The sequence below is a fragment of the Branchiostoma lanceolatum genome, chromosome 13, assembly GCF_035083965.1.
Source record: "Branchiostoma lanceolatum isolate klBraLanc5 chromosome 13, klBraLanc5.hap2, whole genome shotgun sequence".
Classification (NCBI taxonomy): Eukaryota; Metazoa; Chordata; class Leptocardii; order Amphioxiformes; family Branchiostomatidae; genus Branchiostoma; species Branchiostoma lanceolatum.
Window position 1 is genome coordinate 16,200,269 of NC_089734.1, and position 15,778 is coordinate 16,216,046.

General features: G+C 40.4%; 2 long non-coding RNA genes across 3 annotated transcripts; one reads left to right on the forward strand and one right to left on the reverse strand.

The window, feature by feature from the left end:
• Positions 1-5,105: 5,105 nt before the first annotated feature.
• On the reverse strand, positions 5,106-8,016 carry LOC136447572 (uncharacterized). The gene is made up of 3 exons (XR_010757758.1): positions 7,057-8,016; positions 6,418-6,532; positions 5,106-6,237 (listed from the first exon to the last, which is right to left on the reverse strand). It is a non-coding gene; the product is annotated as an uncharacterized lncRNA (long non-coding RNA).
• A 2,379-nt stretch (positions 8,017-10,395) lies between these two features.
• On the forward strand, positions 10,396-12,061 carry LOC136447768 (uncharacterized). 2 transcript variants are annotated; one of them, XR_010757769.1, is made up of 3 exons: positions 10,396-10,464; positions 10,988-11,102; positions 11,275-12,061. It is a non-coding gene; the product is annotated as an uncharacterized lncRNA (long non-coding RNA). The 2 variants fall into 2 exon arrangements; XR_010757768.1 differs by lacking the exon at positions 10,396-10,464 and having other exon boundaries at positions 10,483-11,102.
• The last annotated feature ends 3,717 nt before the right edge of the window (positions 12,062-15,778 follow it).

Sequence of the window (15,778 nt, forward strand, 5' to 3'; positions counted from 1 at the left end):
AGCAGGGCCAGTTCGAATTTGTTCTTCCTTATCATCTAATTTAAAAATAAAAGTGGATTGCAGCAATGCTATTGTGTTGCTCTCTGTTATTTTTTGCCACGTTTCCAAAACATAAGTCATCATCATATCAGCTCCTTAGTTGTTTATCTTGGTCCCCCTCCCCAACTTGACTAAATAAATGAAATTACAGGTCAATTATTTAAAGTTACTCACGATAGGAATGCTACAAGAGGCGTCGTTATACCTACTTTGAGTACAAGACTTAACAGTAGTCATAATGTCACGCTACTGTTGTGATAATCACCCAAAAATGGGGAAACATCAAAAATAGCACCCTCCCGAACTGACCTGTCATCTCCACAGTCGGGAACAGCCGATAGAGTAGTGGCGTGCGCCACCTATCAATTCACTTTGGAATTACTAGAGAGACTTCTGTAGAATTTAAAAGCGTCACACATCTCTAGGTATTTGGTTTCTGTGAATTGTGTTTCAGCTATAACTTTGAGCCGTAGAAAGTAACATGGTAAAGGATGATACATAAAGTAGTCATGCAGGTTATAAGTGCAACGCCAATTATATCAAAGGGCAGAGGGGATCTCAACACTTGATGGGATTTGGACAACAGCTCTTGTCAGAAAGGAACGGTCTTCAGTGTGTACAAAGACTGACTTTGATCTCTAGCAATCATCCTGGTCAATTAGCAATTGTTTAAGATTTAAAACCAGTTCTCTCAGAAAAGCTTGGGGTAATGGGATGATATGGGTGCCAAACGTTCTTAATAACTTATTTCTCACATCTATCGCAACTTGATTCTCCTCTTGCTTTCGACAACATAAAACTACATCTCTATCAATTATCCCACTGGAACACAGTCTAAGATACCAAGAAGGACTGACATCAGCGGTCTGCATTTGGGGCACTATTGTGTTACTGAACGGTCCATTTCTCTGATCTGTGATGACATTTTTTTACCAAAGTTGAGTGGTTTTGCTGTCATAAAGGTGGGGCCTTTAGGAAAACAACACCCGCCTTTGGAGTTGAGTACCCATTGCATGGACGGCGGCGATTATAGAATAGGTGTTGGTATCCCTACCCTTTCATAAGATTCAGGGTTGAAGCAACTCTTATACCAGTCGGAAGGCAGGACAAATGAGTATAGTTATGTAAACAGGTGATTGGTACACACTGAATACAATTTGGCCGTGTTCCCACTCAGGCTGGGTTCACACACGCATTTTCAAAGCGCACTCAAGAAATTTGGTGCTTATTTTCATAAGAAATGGAAAACAACCATGACATGCCACTCGAAACGGCTAACATTAGTCGGCGAGGGTACGGGGTCGTGGAAGTTGTGTGTAATCTACGTTATAAGAACTAAAGGTTCTAACATTCTTGTTTGTTACCGATTGCTGGTCTCATTATTATTATGCTAAACAATTGGAATGAAACTTCCACTTTATCACTGTCCAAAACATCATTTAACAGTCTTTAATATGTCGGATGAACAACGCTAAATGGATTATAAAAGTTACTTCAAGCTCTCAAAATATTCGTGAAACTTTGCAAATGCGCATGCGCTTCACAAACTTGGCGCGCTGTCCAGTGAGATAGCCGTTTTGGAAATAGATGTCACGTATACTAATAGAACGATAAAAATAATTCTATTTGAATGTAAAGAATTGTAGCCATTTCACAGAAGTAAAGGTAACAAGTATTTATAAAGATCACATCACAACTCCTCGAGTTACATATATAGTATGCTGTCTTCTTGGCGAAGGTAAGGCGAAATAATGTCAAATCCATTTGATGTAGTTTGCTTAAACCTTAACCCTCATGCACCCGAACGGGGTCATTTTTGACCCCAGGTGTGGATTTTGATGTGCCATTTGCAAAATTTGTTTGCAAAAAAATTTCCTTCCGTGACTTTGTCAGTAGACATCTATTCTAACCTCTTCTAATTTTCTAGGGAGATGGGCACAATGCTGTTGACATTTTAGAGGAAAGTCTGGAGTGATTCCACTGGGGTCATTTTTGACCCAAGCAAAAACAATGTGCTGTTTTGAGACCTGCCCTCTGTAACTCCTGAACATCTTGTTGTATCACCACCAAATTTTCAGAGGATGATGCACATGTGAATTAATATCATCATAATAAATCTTGTGTCATTATGACGTAATATGATGTCATTATGACGTTTTAATGTGATTCTATCCACCATCTTAGATATTGACCGATGACGTCATGAAATCAGCATAAAACATTAATGTCAATATATATAACATAAATTCCCTCACAACAACATGTAAACAGATATACGATACCCTTATAGAAAAACAAGTTATACCACCCACTAGAGAAAACGAAATCATACGTAAAATTGGTAAAGACAACATCGAGAAAGTTTATACTACCGCCTTTATTGTCACTAAAGAAACCAATTTACAATATTTTCAGTACAAGATAATCCACCATTTCCTACCTACAAACAGCTGGTTAAAAAAAACAAATGTAGTAAAAACCGACCGATGTAATAACTGTAAGGAAAAACATACTATAGTACATATTTTTGTGTATTGTAAAGAGGTTAAAATGTTCTGGAAGCAATTTTGTCTTTGGTGGAGGAGCTATGAAAAGAAAGATATAGAGCTAGAAGAGAATTTGATTGTATGTGGTGTGTGCTACCGTCGTACGGCCAGTGCCACACTTTTATATTATATTCTCTTGGCAAAATACTGTATATACCTATGTTATGTAAAAAACATGAAACCAAACTTTGCACTTTTTAAGAACAGGGTAAATAATAGTACAGAAATAGCTCCGTAAGGCGATACTGCCTGATCGCAATTACTTTTATGTATTATAATGTTATGTGATTGTTATGTGAATGTAATGTTATGCAAATGTTAATAAAGGTTGAAAAAAAAAAAAATTAATGTCAAACTAGAGGGGCAACATTTGCGAGCAAATGCAGAATGTTAACCTTCACATGGTCTATCTTTACGTTTCTACCGGGAAGGATAAAGTGTTTTATTTAGTTGATGCTTTGGCACAGGTCCATGACACAGGATAAGTCAAGAAAAGGCGAATGAATTCTGATAATCTTTGACCTGTAAGTGACCTTAATGAAGACCAAAGAAATTGATGCATAATTTGTACAATCAATAAGGAAGATTTATATTTCAATTGTGCTAAATGATATGAATAGCATACATATGACAAAGGTAACAAGGCTCAAGAGCAACATTTATTGATATGAATGATGCAAAATATGACAATTTGAATTTGTAACACATTGGTGACAAATGACAGAATATCTATGCTAGTGACACATGTAATGTTAAAATAAAGGTGAATATTATCAGACAAACACTATTTGCATAATTAATGAGGCATTTCTTAAACAACTTTGATATTTGCAACATATGTAATCTAAAAATAGGAGATAATGAATTCATATGGATCATTCCAATTTTAGAGACTTCTTTACATATCTAATTAGCAAAGTCTGCACTCGTATCTGTAATTTGGCTACATGAAATCGTCGGTGGCTTCAGTGCTTTGTTTGCATTCATCTCGCAAGCGCATGTTGAAATCCAAGTAAATCAATTCACGGAGATGAGAGATTTATTCAATAGCACGGCGCACACGCCTTCCAATGTAAAGTTGTTATCGAAAGTTTCACCGACAACACAAGTGTCCATTGAATTGTATACATAAGCATATCCTCTCCTTTGCTCTCTTTCAACACAACTCGAATACCATGTTTTCTTCTCATGTGCCCTTTCCAAAGAATGGCATATAGTCGCACAAACAGGTGAACTTCGGTAATTTTCGTCGAAGAGACGGAAACGTAGCGTCAAATTGCGAGTTAACATTGTGCTCGCCGATAAACGAGTGCGTACATTGTCATTTCCCATGTGAAGACCGAGAGTAGGAAAAACTATGTAACGTTACATTTCCTATTTTGTGACATCTGCAATTTATGTAAAAGTAAAGGATTTTAAGTCATATATGTTGCAATCTTGAGAAGATTTTAAGTAAAGACAAGGATGACTCGTGAAAATAACTTCAATTCCACTCTGCTGGTGACATGCTAAGGTGCCGCTCGCCTACATTGGTAAAAACTTACGCACGGCACCTTAGCGGCCGTTTTAATACGCCGTGTTGCTTTTCAATCCAGTGCATGTTGACATTGATGACCGATTGATTGGTATACCAACGACTTTGTTTTACAGAAATCGCTGGTTATCATGATCACAAAAATTGACAAATCTATATCAAAAACGTCCCGCAGTTGCCGATCATACTGACCTCTGCAGTCTGCACAATACCGCATGTACATGTACTCCTAAAAGTACGCAGACAATCCATATTTCCTGTTATTCAAGTCAATCCAGGGCAAAGACAGGTCCAGACATGTTTTGAACCGCACGATCATTTTTTTCTTAGCCCAGTACTGTGTTCTTTTTATTTTTTATTTTGTCAACGATTTAAAAAGTAAAAAAAAAAGATCTACATTTACGTTGCTTTGCGATGATACCCACCCCACGCAGATCACAAGGCGCAGGCCGCCTGTCAATCATAATCAACATGCGAACTTCAAAGGATTACTTTGCAACAGTTACGACGCGCCGACTTATAATGTGCAAGCCGACCACGTACCTTATCAAACACTCACTGCACGAAATGGCCTCATTTCCCGGCGTATACGTACCGGGATTTTTCTGTATATTTGTCGGATACTGACGGATACTGTCGGATACCGGCGGATTCGTGTAACGTATCCGACTATTTCCGCACCGGTATATGGAATATTTCCGGAGGAATCCGAAATAAGGTATTTTCGACGAATACGGAGCCGTTCACTGTACGGAAATGCCACAGATCCTGACGGATATGTACAGGGATTTTTCTGTATTTTTGTCGGATACTGACGGATACTGACGGATACAGGCGGATTCGTGTAACGTATCCGACTATTTCCGCACCGGGATATGGAATATTTCCGGAGGAATCCGAAATAAGGTATTTTCGACGAATACGGAGCCGTTCACTGTACGGAAATGCCACAGATCCTGAGGGATATGTACAGGGATTTTTCTGTATTTTTGTCGGATACTGACGGATACTGACGGATACAGGCGGATTCGTGTAACGTATCCGACTATTTCCGCACCGGGATATGGAATATTTCCGGAGGAATCCGAAATAAGGTATTTTCGACGAATACGGAGCCGTTCACTGTACGGAAATGCCACAGATCCTGACGGATATGTACAGGGATTTTTCTGTATTTTATTCGGATACTGACAGATACTGACGGATACAGGCGGATTCGTGTAACGTATCCGACTATTTCCGCACCGGGATATGGAATATTTCCGGAGGAATCCGAAATAAGGTATTTTCGACGAATACGGAGCCGTTCACTGTACGGAGATGCCACAGATCCTGACGGATACGTACAGGGATTTTTCTGTATTATGAAGAAAATGGTGAATACTGACGGATACAGGTGGACCCAACAACGAATCCGTAACGGAAATGCTTGCATTCCTAATTTAACTATACCCAAAACATCATTTTGAATGACAGGAAGTTTGGGAAAGCCTGTATGTAACATATGCATTATTTCATATTTCAACATAATGTATTTCTTAGTTCAAAACTATCAAATACTATACAATACGGAAGTACTATGTGGCTAAATAATCCATTTTGTTTGAGACAGGCTGAGGGACATCCGCATACTCAAAGCACCACTGCATATGCAGGTTGATGTCGGTAAATTGGGGTTGTGCAAGCACAATGTTCTGAAAAATTATGAAATGTATTACAATTAACACCATCACAACATTGTGGTAATATTTACTACTGTATAGTGCCCTTGGACCAAAATTATCTACATGTTCTAAATATTCCACTAAAGTAATAAAAGCCTTATTTGTGGCCAGCTTTTCGTCTAAAAGCCATCAGATACAATTATTTCAAATACAGAGGTTGAAAATAGAAAGTAACATTATACTGTCTGAAAAACTCCCATGATGACACGCCACATTTTAAACGTAAGTAGCATATGCCGTGGAACTGCATGTGTATAATCGTCCTCTCCCCATTCTCTGACTACATCTGAGTCCACTTCTTCCATGCACTCTTGGTAAGGTACAGGCAAGGCTGATTTCTTCTGTATCTGCATGTTGGACTCAGTTTGGAGTCCATCTTGTGATGAACCAGTTCCTATATGATAAAACCAAATGATTAATAAATATCAATTCACGTATTTAAGGAACATGTCACTTGATTTTGACATGGGCTTCGTTTCATCACAGCAGCTAACAAAAAACACGGGACAATGGATATCCATTATGCCTGTCTCAGCTAACATTGAAGTGTACCGATGATGGACTTGAGCCTTACCGATGGAGCCTGAGGTACTCAGCAGCTGAGCATCTGACAGTTGATTGCTTTGTTCCCAGCCAAGGTCCTCACAATATGTGCTGCATTTGTGAAGGAAGTATCTGCCGATGCTGTACTGGATATATATATATATATATAAAGGGAAACAATGACAAAAATTAAACATATCACATACTCACATGTGTAAAAAACATGAATCTGGGCATCGTTGAATTGACTACGTAAAACTTACATCTATAACTTGAATATGATATTGATCAAACATGCACGGCTATAACTGAATGAAATAATCACTGAAGCACACTACTGCCTCCTTATAAGTTCTAGTTCACTATCCACAAACTGTGGGATCTTTGTGGGACAAATATAATACTTATGACATTTTCTTCCCTTCCATATCTTTAATTATCTTTCCCTCCACTGCTTGCTATTTTGTATCTGAAACGTTAACCAGACACACATGTCTGCTGACCATTGGCAAGAATGAACAAATTGAAATTTTAAATTTCCTAGATCCTAACGCCGTAAAAGGGCAGGTCGGCTGGAGAATTCTTATGGTCATGCGAATGCGATGATACAATAGGAGGATAACTGACGCTAAAACTAGTTAGAAACAGGAATTTTTCAATTTGTACTTACCAAAGGGCAGTCCCTCTATATGATGAATCAACTCCCTACCAGCTTTACAAGGGGGGAGGGGGGCGACGAATATTGCATGCACGAAGAAGTCAACGTCGCAATTCCGTGCGTTTGAGTTTACACCGAATTCCCTTCGACTCTCAAGCCACTCAAAAATCACTGGTACATGGTCGACCATGGTAGACTCTGACGATACCATGTTAAGCACAGAAGGTGACGAAACGCCGTTCTTGTCTGTGCTGTTAACCGAAAGAAAACCGTTAATGTTTGTCGCGCCCAGAAGTGTCTTGTGGGTAATTTGGATATCCGACACGTATCCGTGTTCCGTATACGTCAGGATCCGAGACAGCTCATGACTTGCAAATAATCTGAACTTCTAACATATTGGCAAATACATAAAAAAATGAAAGATCCGAGTAGATATTGTATCTGTACCCGAAACGTATCCAGACGTATACGGCATCGGAATTGCTGGATCTGAGGTGTTCCTGGTATTTGTCCGAATTTGCTCGAAAACGTTCCGTATCTGTACCCGAAACGAATGAAGGATCCAGACGTATACGGCGCCGGAATTGTCGGATCTGAGGTTCATCGGATCCAATCGGAAACTTTCCGTGTCTGCTATGATGTGCGATTCCGGATCTGCTGGATTCGTCAGGATCTGAGATCATGCCGTGCAGTAGTAGTGTGCATTTATTTGTCAGGAGCCGAAGTAATTAACGATATACAAACAATCCGAACATTTCAAATATTTACAAAAAACGAGGGATCCGCACAAATATCTTCGGGTATCCGAGGCGCATCACGGATCCGGAGGAATACGACGTCGGAATGTGTCGGATCTGCGGGCACCTCGGTATCCGATCAGTGAACTGGGATTTGTCCGGATTCGCTCGGAAATGCCATGTGGCCCGATTCCGGATACGTCGGATCCGTCAGGATACGTGGCCATTTCGTGCAGTGACTTATCCGACCTGTATAAAGGAGGTTATACGGAGAACCTCCTTGTGTGTACATTTACCCTGATGGCGTTGTCCGACCTCCACTTGTGTAGCGGGACTGACGTTGCCCACCGCTGTACATGTAGTATCACATGGTGAACGGAATGGTTTATTGGTTTATTGAACGGAATGACCATGACATAAGGTAACGTTACAGGGGGGGGGGGGCGTTCTACGCTACGGCATATCTTGTTTGTTCAGTCAGTTTAATCGCGATATAAGGTTCTCAAGTCCCACGTTTTGTGTGTATGTGTGTGTATTTTGCATTTCACCTTTTTGTCTCAGGGTAAAAAAAAAAAATCGATTTTGCATGACGATTGTTGTATGTGTTTTTATGTAGTAGCCAACACTAATCGGTGACCTTGCATCGAACGTAGCCGTTGCTTATGCTCAAATTTTCTTGGTAATGCAAAAATCGGTTAACTATACACCAATCCGTGTTTCAGACACAGACGGCAGCTAGCGCTCTGTGCATTAACTTCTTATTCAGCACGCTGGACGAAAACGAGGAGGTTTAAATATTTTCAGGGGACAACCAAAGTGCAACTTATGTCACCCGAAGACGATACCATATCACAGTTGCCGGCCAGTCAGTGAAAATTTTATTGGGTACGGCATCGTCGGTATGAGTTTACCACTCGATGGCGAGTTATTTTAAGTTGACTCGTTGTCAAGCTGATCAAGTCGAGCTTCGGAAGACTGCTAGTGGTTGAAGCTGCAAAAAATGTTAACATTTTGCCGTCTGTCAACATTCAAGATCGCCAGCAATGACGCCGGTAGCTAGATTTGCTACATATTCACCCGTCCACAGTAAAATGTCAGCATAGATTTATTGTGTAGAAAAATGGTTTGTATTTGTGAAGAAGTAGGTTTTTTTTAAATATACATGGCATTCAGAGAAAAAAAATGACGGCGCTGGTTATGACCGCGGATGACCCCAAATCGGTGTTCCACTCCTGGGTGGCGTGTCAAAATGACACGGGTTTGGTGGTATTTCCAGTGTTCTCATACCGATGTTTGGGATACTTAAGAATGTGTTTACTTCCTTGAAGGTAAACATAAAAATCAACAAAACATCCAAGTAGCAACACTGCACGAAATGGCCACGTATCCTGACGGATCCGACGTATCCGGAATCGGGCCTCATGGCGTTTCCGAGCGAATCCGGAAAAATCCCAGTTCACTGCTCGGATACTGAAGTGCCTGCAGATCCGACCAATTCCGACGCCGTATTCTTCTGGATTCGTGATGCGCCTTGGATACCCGAAGATATTTGCGCGGATCCCTCGTTTTTTGATATTTGGAATGTTCGGATTGTTTGTATGTCGGTAGTTGCTTCGGATCCTGACGAATAAATACACACGGCACGGCATGATCTCATTTCCTGACGAATCCAGCAGATCCGGAATTGCGCATCATAGCAGATACGGAACGTTTCCGATTGGATCCGATGCACCTCAGATCAGACAATTCCGGCGCCGTATACGTCTGGATCCTTCATACGTTTCGGGTACAGATACGGAACGTTTCCGAGCAAATTCAGACAATTACCAGGTACACCTCAGATCCGGCAATTCCGACGCCGTATACGTCTGGATCCGTGATGCGCGTCGGATACCTGAGGATATTTGCGCGGATCCTTCGTTTCTAGATATTTGTCAATATGGCAGAGATGTTCGAATTGTTTGTCGGTAGTTGCTTCGGATCCTGACCAACAAATACACACTGCACGGCACGCGGCATGATCTCAGATCCTGACGAATCCAACAGATCCGGAATTGCGCATCATAGCAGATACGGAACGTTTCCGATTGGATCCGATGCACCTCAGATCCGACAATTACCGCGCCGTATACGTCTGGACCCTTCATATGTTTCGGGTACAGATACGGAACGTTTCCGAGCAAATTCGGACAAATACCAGGAACACCTCAGATCCAGCAATTCTGATGCCGTATACGTCTGGATACGTTTCGGGTACAGATACAATATCTACTCGGATCTTTCATTTTTTTATGTATTTGCCAATATGTTAGAAGTTCAGATTTGCCAATATATTAGAAGTCATGAGCTGTCTCGGATCCTGACGTGTACGGAACACGGATTCGTGTCGGATATCCAAATTACCCACAAGACACTTCTGGGCGCGACAAACGTTAACGGTTTTCTTTCGGTTAACAGCACAGACAAGAACGGCGTTTCATCACCTTCTGTGCTTAACATGGCATCGCCAGAGTCTACCATGGTCGACCAGTGATTTTTGAGTGACTTGAGAGTCGAAGGGTGTAAACTCAAACGCACGGAATTGCGACGTTGTCTTCTTCGTGCATGTAATATTCGTCGCCCCCCTCCCCCCTTGTAAACGCTGGTAGGGAGTTGATTCATCATTTTGAGGGACTGCCCTTTGGTAAGTACAAATTGAAAAATGCCCGTTTCTAACTAGTTTTGACGTCAGTTATCCTCCTATTGTGGCTTGACATATCATCGCATTCGCATGACCATAAGAATTCTCCAGCCGACCTGCCCTTTTACGGCGTTAGGATCTAGGAAATTTAAAATTTCAATTTGTTCATTCTTGCCAATGGTCAGCAGACACGTGTGTCTGGTTAACGTTTCAGATACAAAATAGCAAGCAGTGGAGGGAAAGATAATTAAAGATATGGAAGGGAAGAAAATGTCATAAGTATTTGTCCCACAAAGATCCCACAGTTTGTGGATAGTGAACTAGAACTTATAAGGAGGCAGTAGTGTGCCTCAGTGATTATTTCATTCAGTTATAGCTGTGCATGTTTGATCAATATCATATTCAAGTTATAGATGTAAGTTTTACGTAGTCAATTCAACGATGCCCAGATTCATTTTTTACACATGCGAGTATGTGATATGTTTAATATTTGTCATTGTTTCCATTTATATATATATATATCCAGTACAGCATCGGCAGATACTTCCTTCACAAATGCAGCACATATTGTGAGGACCTTGGCTGGGAACAAAGCAATCAACTGTCAGATGCTCAGCTGCTGAGTACCTCAGGCTCCTTTGGTAAGTCCATCATCGGTACACTTCAATGTTAGCTGAGAGAGGCATGATGGATATCCATTGTCCCGTGTTTTTTGTAGCTGCTGTGATGAAACGAAGCCCATGTCAAAATCATGTGACATGTTCCTTAAATACGTGAATTGATATTTATTCATCATTTGGTTTTATCATATAGGAACTGGTTCATCACAAGATGGACTCCAAGCTGAGTCCAACATGCAGATACAGAAGAAATCAGCCTTGCCTGTCCCTTACCAAGAGTGCATGGAAGAAGTGAACTCAGATGTAGTCAGAGAATGGGGAGAGGACGATTATACACATGCAGTTCCACGGCATATGCTACTTACGTTTAAAATGTGGCGTGTCATCATGGGAGTTCTTCAGACAGTATAATGTTACTTTCTATTTTCAACCTCTGTATTTGAAATAATTGTATCTGATGGCTTTTAGACGAAGAGCTGGCCACAAATAAGGCTTTTATTACTTTAGTGGAATATTTAGAACATGTAGATAATTTTGGTCCAAGGGCACTATACAGTAGTAAATATTGCCACAATGTTGTGATGGTGTTAATTGTAATACATTTCATAATTTTTCAGAACATTGTGCTTGCTCAACCCCAATTTACCGACATTAACCTGCATATGCAGTGGTGCTTTGAGTATGTGGATGTCCCTCAGCCTGTCTCAAATGAAATGGATCATTTAGCCACATAGTACTTCCGTATTGTATTGTATTTGATAGTTTTTGAACTTAGAAATACATTATGTTGAGATATGAAATGATACATATGTTACATACAGGCTTTCCCAAACTTCCTGTCATTCAAAATGATGTTTTGGGTATAGTTAAATTAGGAATGCAAGCACTTAGTCGGATCCGTTACGGATTCGTTGTTGGGTCCACCTGTATCCGTCAGTATTCACCATTTTCTTCAAAATACAGAAAAATCCCTGTACGCATCCGTCAGGATCTGTGGCATTTCCGTACAGTGTACGGCTCCGTATTCGTCGAAAATCCCTTACTTTCGGATTCTTCAGGAAATATTCCATATCTCGGTGCGGAAATAGTCGGATACGTTACACGAATCCGCATCTATCCGTCAGTACCCGCCAAAAATACAGAAAAATTCCTGTTCGTATCCGTCAGGATCGGTGGCATTTCCGTACAGTGTACGGCTCCGTATTCGTCGAAAATCCCTTACTTTCGGATTCTTCAGGAAATATTCCATATACCGGTGCGGAAATAGTCGGATACGTTACACGAATCCGCATGTATCCGGCAGTATCCGCCAAAAATACAGAAAAATCCCGGTACGTATCCGTCAGGATCGGTGGCATTTCCGTACAGTGTACGGCTCCGTATTCGTCGAAAATCCCTTACTTTCGGATTCTTCAGGAAATATTCCATATACCGGTGCGGAAATAGTCGGATACCTTACACGAATCCGCATGTATCCGTCAGTATCCGTCAGTATCCGACAAAAATACAGAAAAATCCCGGTACGTATACGCCGGGAAACGAGGCCATTTCGTGCAGTGCAACGTCGTGATGTCCTTGGTTATCCAAGTTATTTAGCCTCCTTGGTACATCGTGAAAGCAACCTAAACACATGTTTCACTGTTCTGCCCGGTCGCGTGTTCCAAAGCTGAAGTCGTTGACCTCATTTCGAACGTAGTGTTCGGTGTCCACTGAGCGGCCCGTTCGCTATGGTCGTTGACCTGTGGCCGTGGAATGTGTGATTCTAAAGTTCTAAACGGGTTCTAAAGGGATTGTAAAGTTCCAAACGGGTTCTAATAACGGGATTCTAAAGTTTGATTTTGTGCTTAAAATGCTAGTTTTTTCACCAGTTTTTGCCGCATAAAACCATTTTTGTGCATTTATATGGGACAAAAAGACCATGGTACAGTGTCTTCTGTACAGGCCTACCTGCTTGCTGGATTTCAAGATATTCCAAGCTCTAGTTGTGGAGATATCCATGTTTGTTATTTGTTTGGAACGGAAGAAGAAGAAGAAGAAACAGAGCAAAAACAATATGTTTACTTCTGTGAAGGTAAACATAATTACCCAAAGCAAGGGCCTCCTTGCTCAAGGTAAATGTTCACGCACTTCACAACTCTCTATTGTTATTGTTAATGTTATTGTCAATGTCCTGACACGGGATGTTTCCTAAGGTGGGAAACTTTGGACACTTTGTGTGCACTATTGCGTGCACTTGTGTCCAATCTTGGTGACACAGGGGTAGAAAATTCATGCACATAGCGAGGAAATGTCAGGTTTCACTATAGTGTCTAAGCTTGCAAACTTGTGGAAATCTTTGTTTCCATGCAGTGTTAAAATAAGAAAAACACCGCGTGTGTCGAAAAATACCACCAGAAAAGTTGTGAACCTTCTCATTTGCACTTAACTTCAGTAGGACACAACAATGAATGAAGACCTTTATTGCACATTTCTGCCAAACTTGGCTAAGTACAGGTCACAACAAAAGATAATACAAGTACAGTTAGCGGATACAAAAGAATATGACTATCATTAAATAAATTCTACTTCTCCTCGCTTTTCGGTTATATTAGATATAAAAGAACAGACGTGTTTTTCAATGGGAGGTTTGTCTAGTCGCATTAGAAATACAGTGTGTATGAATTTTTGAACAGTACTTAAATGTGTGAAGTAGGGAAATAGGTTTTCTACAAGTTTATACAGTTCATTTCTTTCTTTGGTATATAATACACATTCTACCACAAAATGACATTCGTCTTCTACTCTATTCAAAGTACAATGTTTACATAATCGTTGTTCTAGAGGAGTGCGGGTATGTCTTCCCGTTTCAATATGTAGTTTGTGGCAGCTGATTCTTAGTCTTGTGACTGCATTCCTGACCCTCATATTTGAATTACTTAGATATTTTTCTACATTATAAGTAGTTTTGAATAATCTATATGTTCTAAACTTATTTTTGGAAGCCCCACCTTTGTTGTCGTTATGTATTTCTTTCAGAAACGTTTGGAAGTAAATGTCTTTTATCCGCTAAAACAATAACAGCGCAAGGATGGGAGCCAGGGAGTTGTGAAGTTGTGTCTGTACCTGTCAGAGTATGCCCCTAATTAAATTGACTATTTTAACCAATCAGGTTGAGTTTGATAAATTCGTGTTACAACGCGCTCTCTCATTGGCTGACCGAATTAGTCCACCTGGCCAGATGAATAAAGATGTGACCTAATGGTCAGTGACCCCATATGAGGAAAATAGCCGATGTTCTCCCCAAAATACCCTCTAAAATCGTATTCTGAAGTGTTGTATGCCAAAAGTGAGCATGGAATTCTTTGAATATTTGTTCAATGTACCCCCATAGTAAATTTCAGGTCATTTGGATGTATTTACAGAGCACAGGAGGCCAAAATGTACGTTTTTGGACAGAAAAACCTCAATAAAATCTCTTTCAAGGTCAATATCGAACAAATGAAAAAAAAGCTCCCAGGGTACTTACCCACTCTACCTGTATACCAAATTTCAGCTCAGTTGGTCCAGGGACGACCAAACTGCGTCGAATACAATTTGACAGGAGAAAGAAACCTTACGAACACAATATGATGCGCCCAACAGTATGTTGGGCTCCACATAACAATGTCTGATCTATAATCCCAGTTTATAATTCGTCCGTTCAACTTAAAACTATACTTAACAAAAACAAAACAAGCAAACGGATAAGAATTTATCAAACTGTTTCAATTATTTTGATTGTGTTGGGTTAGGGGTCCTTTTCGTTAGGTCGTGTTAATTTGATTATTATGTTGAGCCCAACATACTGTTGGGCGCAACATATTGTGTTAGTATGGTTTCTTTCTCCTGTCAAATATTGTAATCGACTCAGCTCGGTCGTCCCTGGACCAACTGAGCTGAAATTTGAAATACAGGTAGAGTGGGCAAATACCCTGGGAGATCTTTTCATTTGTTCGATATTGACCTTGAAAGTGATCTTATTGAGGTTTTTCTGACCAAAAACGTACATTTTGGCCTCCTGTGCTCTGGAAATACATCCAAATGACCTGAAATTTACTATGGGGGTACATTGAACAAATATTCAAAGAATCCCATGCGCACTTTCGGCATACAACACTTCAAAAAAAGATTTTAGAGGGTATTTTGGGGAGAACATCGGCTATTTTCCTCATATGGGGTCACTGACCTTTAGGTCACATCTTTATTCATCTGGCCAGGTGGACTAATTCGGTCAGCCAATGAGAGAGCGCAGATTTATCAAGCTCAACCTGATTGGTTAATAAAGTCAATTTAATTAGGGGCATACTTTGACAGGTACAGACACAACTTCACTACTCCCTGGCTCCCATCCTTGTGTTGTTATTGTTGTGTCCTACTGAAGTTAAGTGCAATTGAGAAGGTTCACAACTTTTCTGGTGGTATTTTTCGACACACACTGTGTTTTTCTTATTTTAACACTGCATGGAAACAAAGATTTCCACAAGTTTGCAAGCTTGGACACTATGGTGAAACCTGACATTTCCTCGCTATGTGCATGAATTTTCTACCCCTGTGTCACCAAGATTGGACACAAGTGCACGCAATAGTGCACACAAAGTGTCGAAAGTTTCCCACCTTAGGAAACATCAAGTGTCAGGACATTGACAATAACATTAACAATAACCATAGAGAGTTGTGAA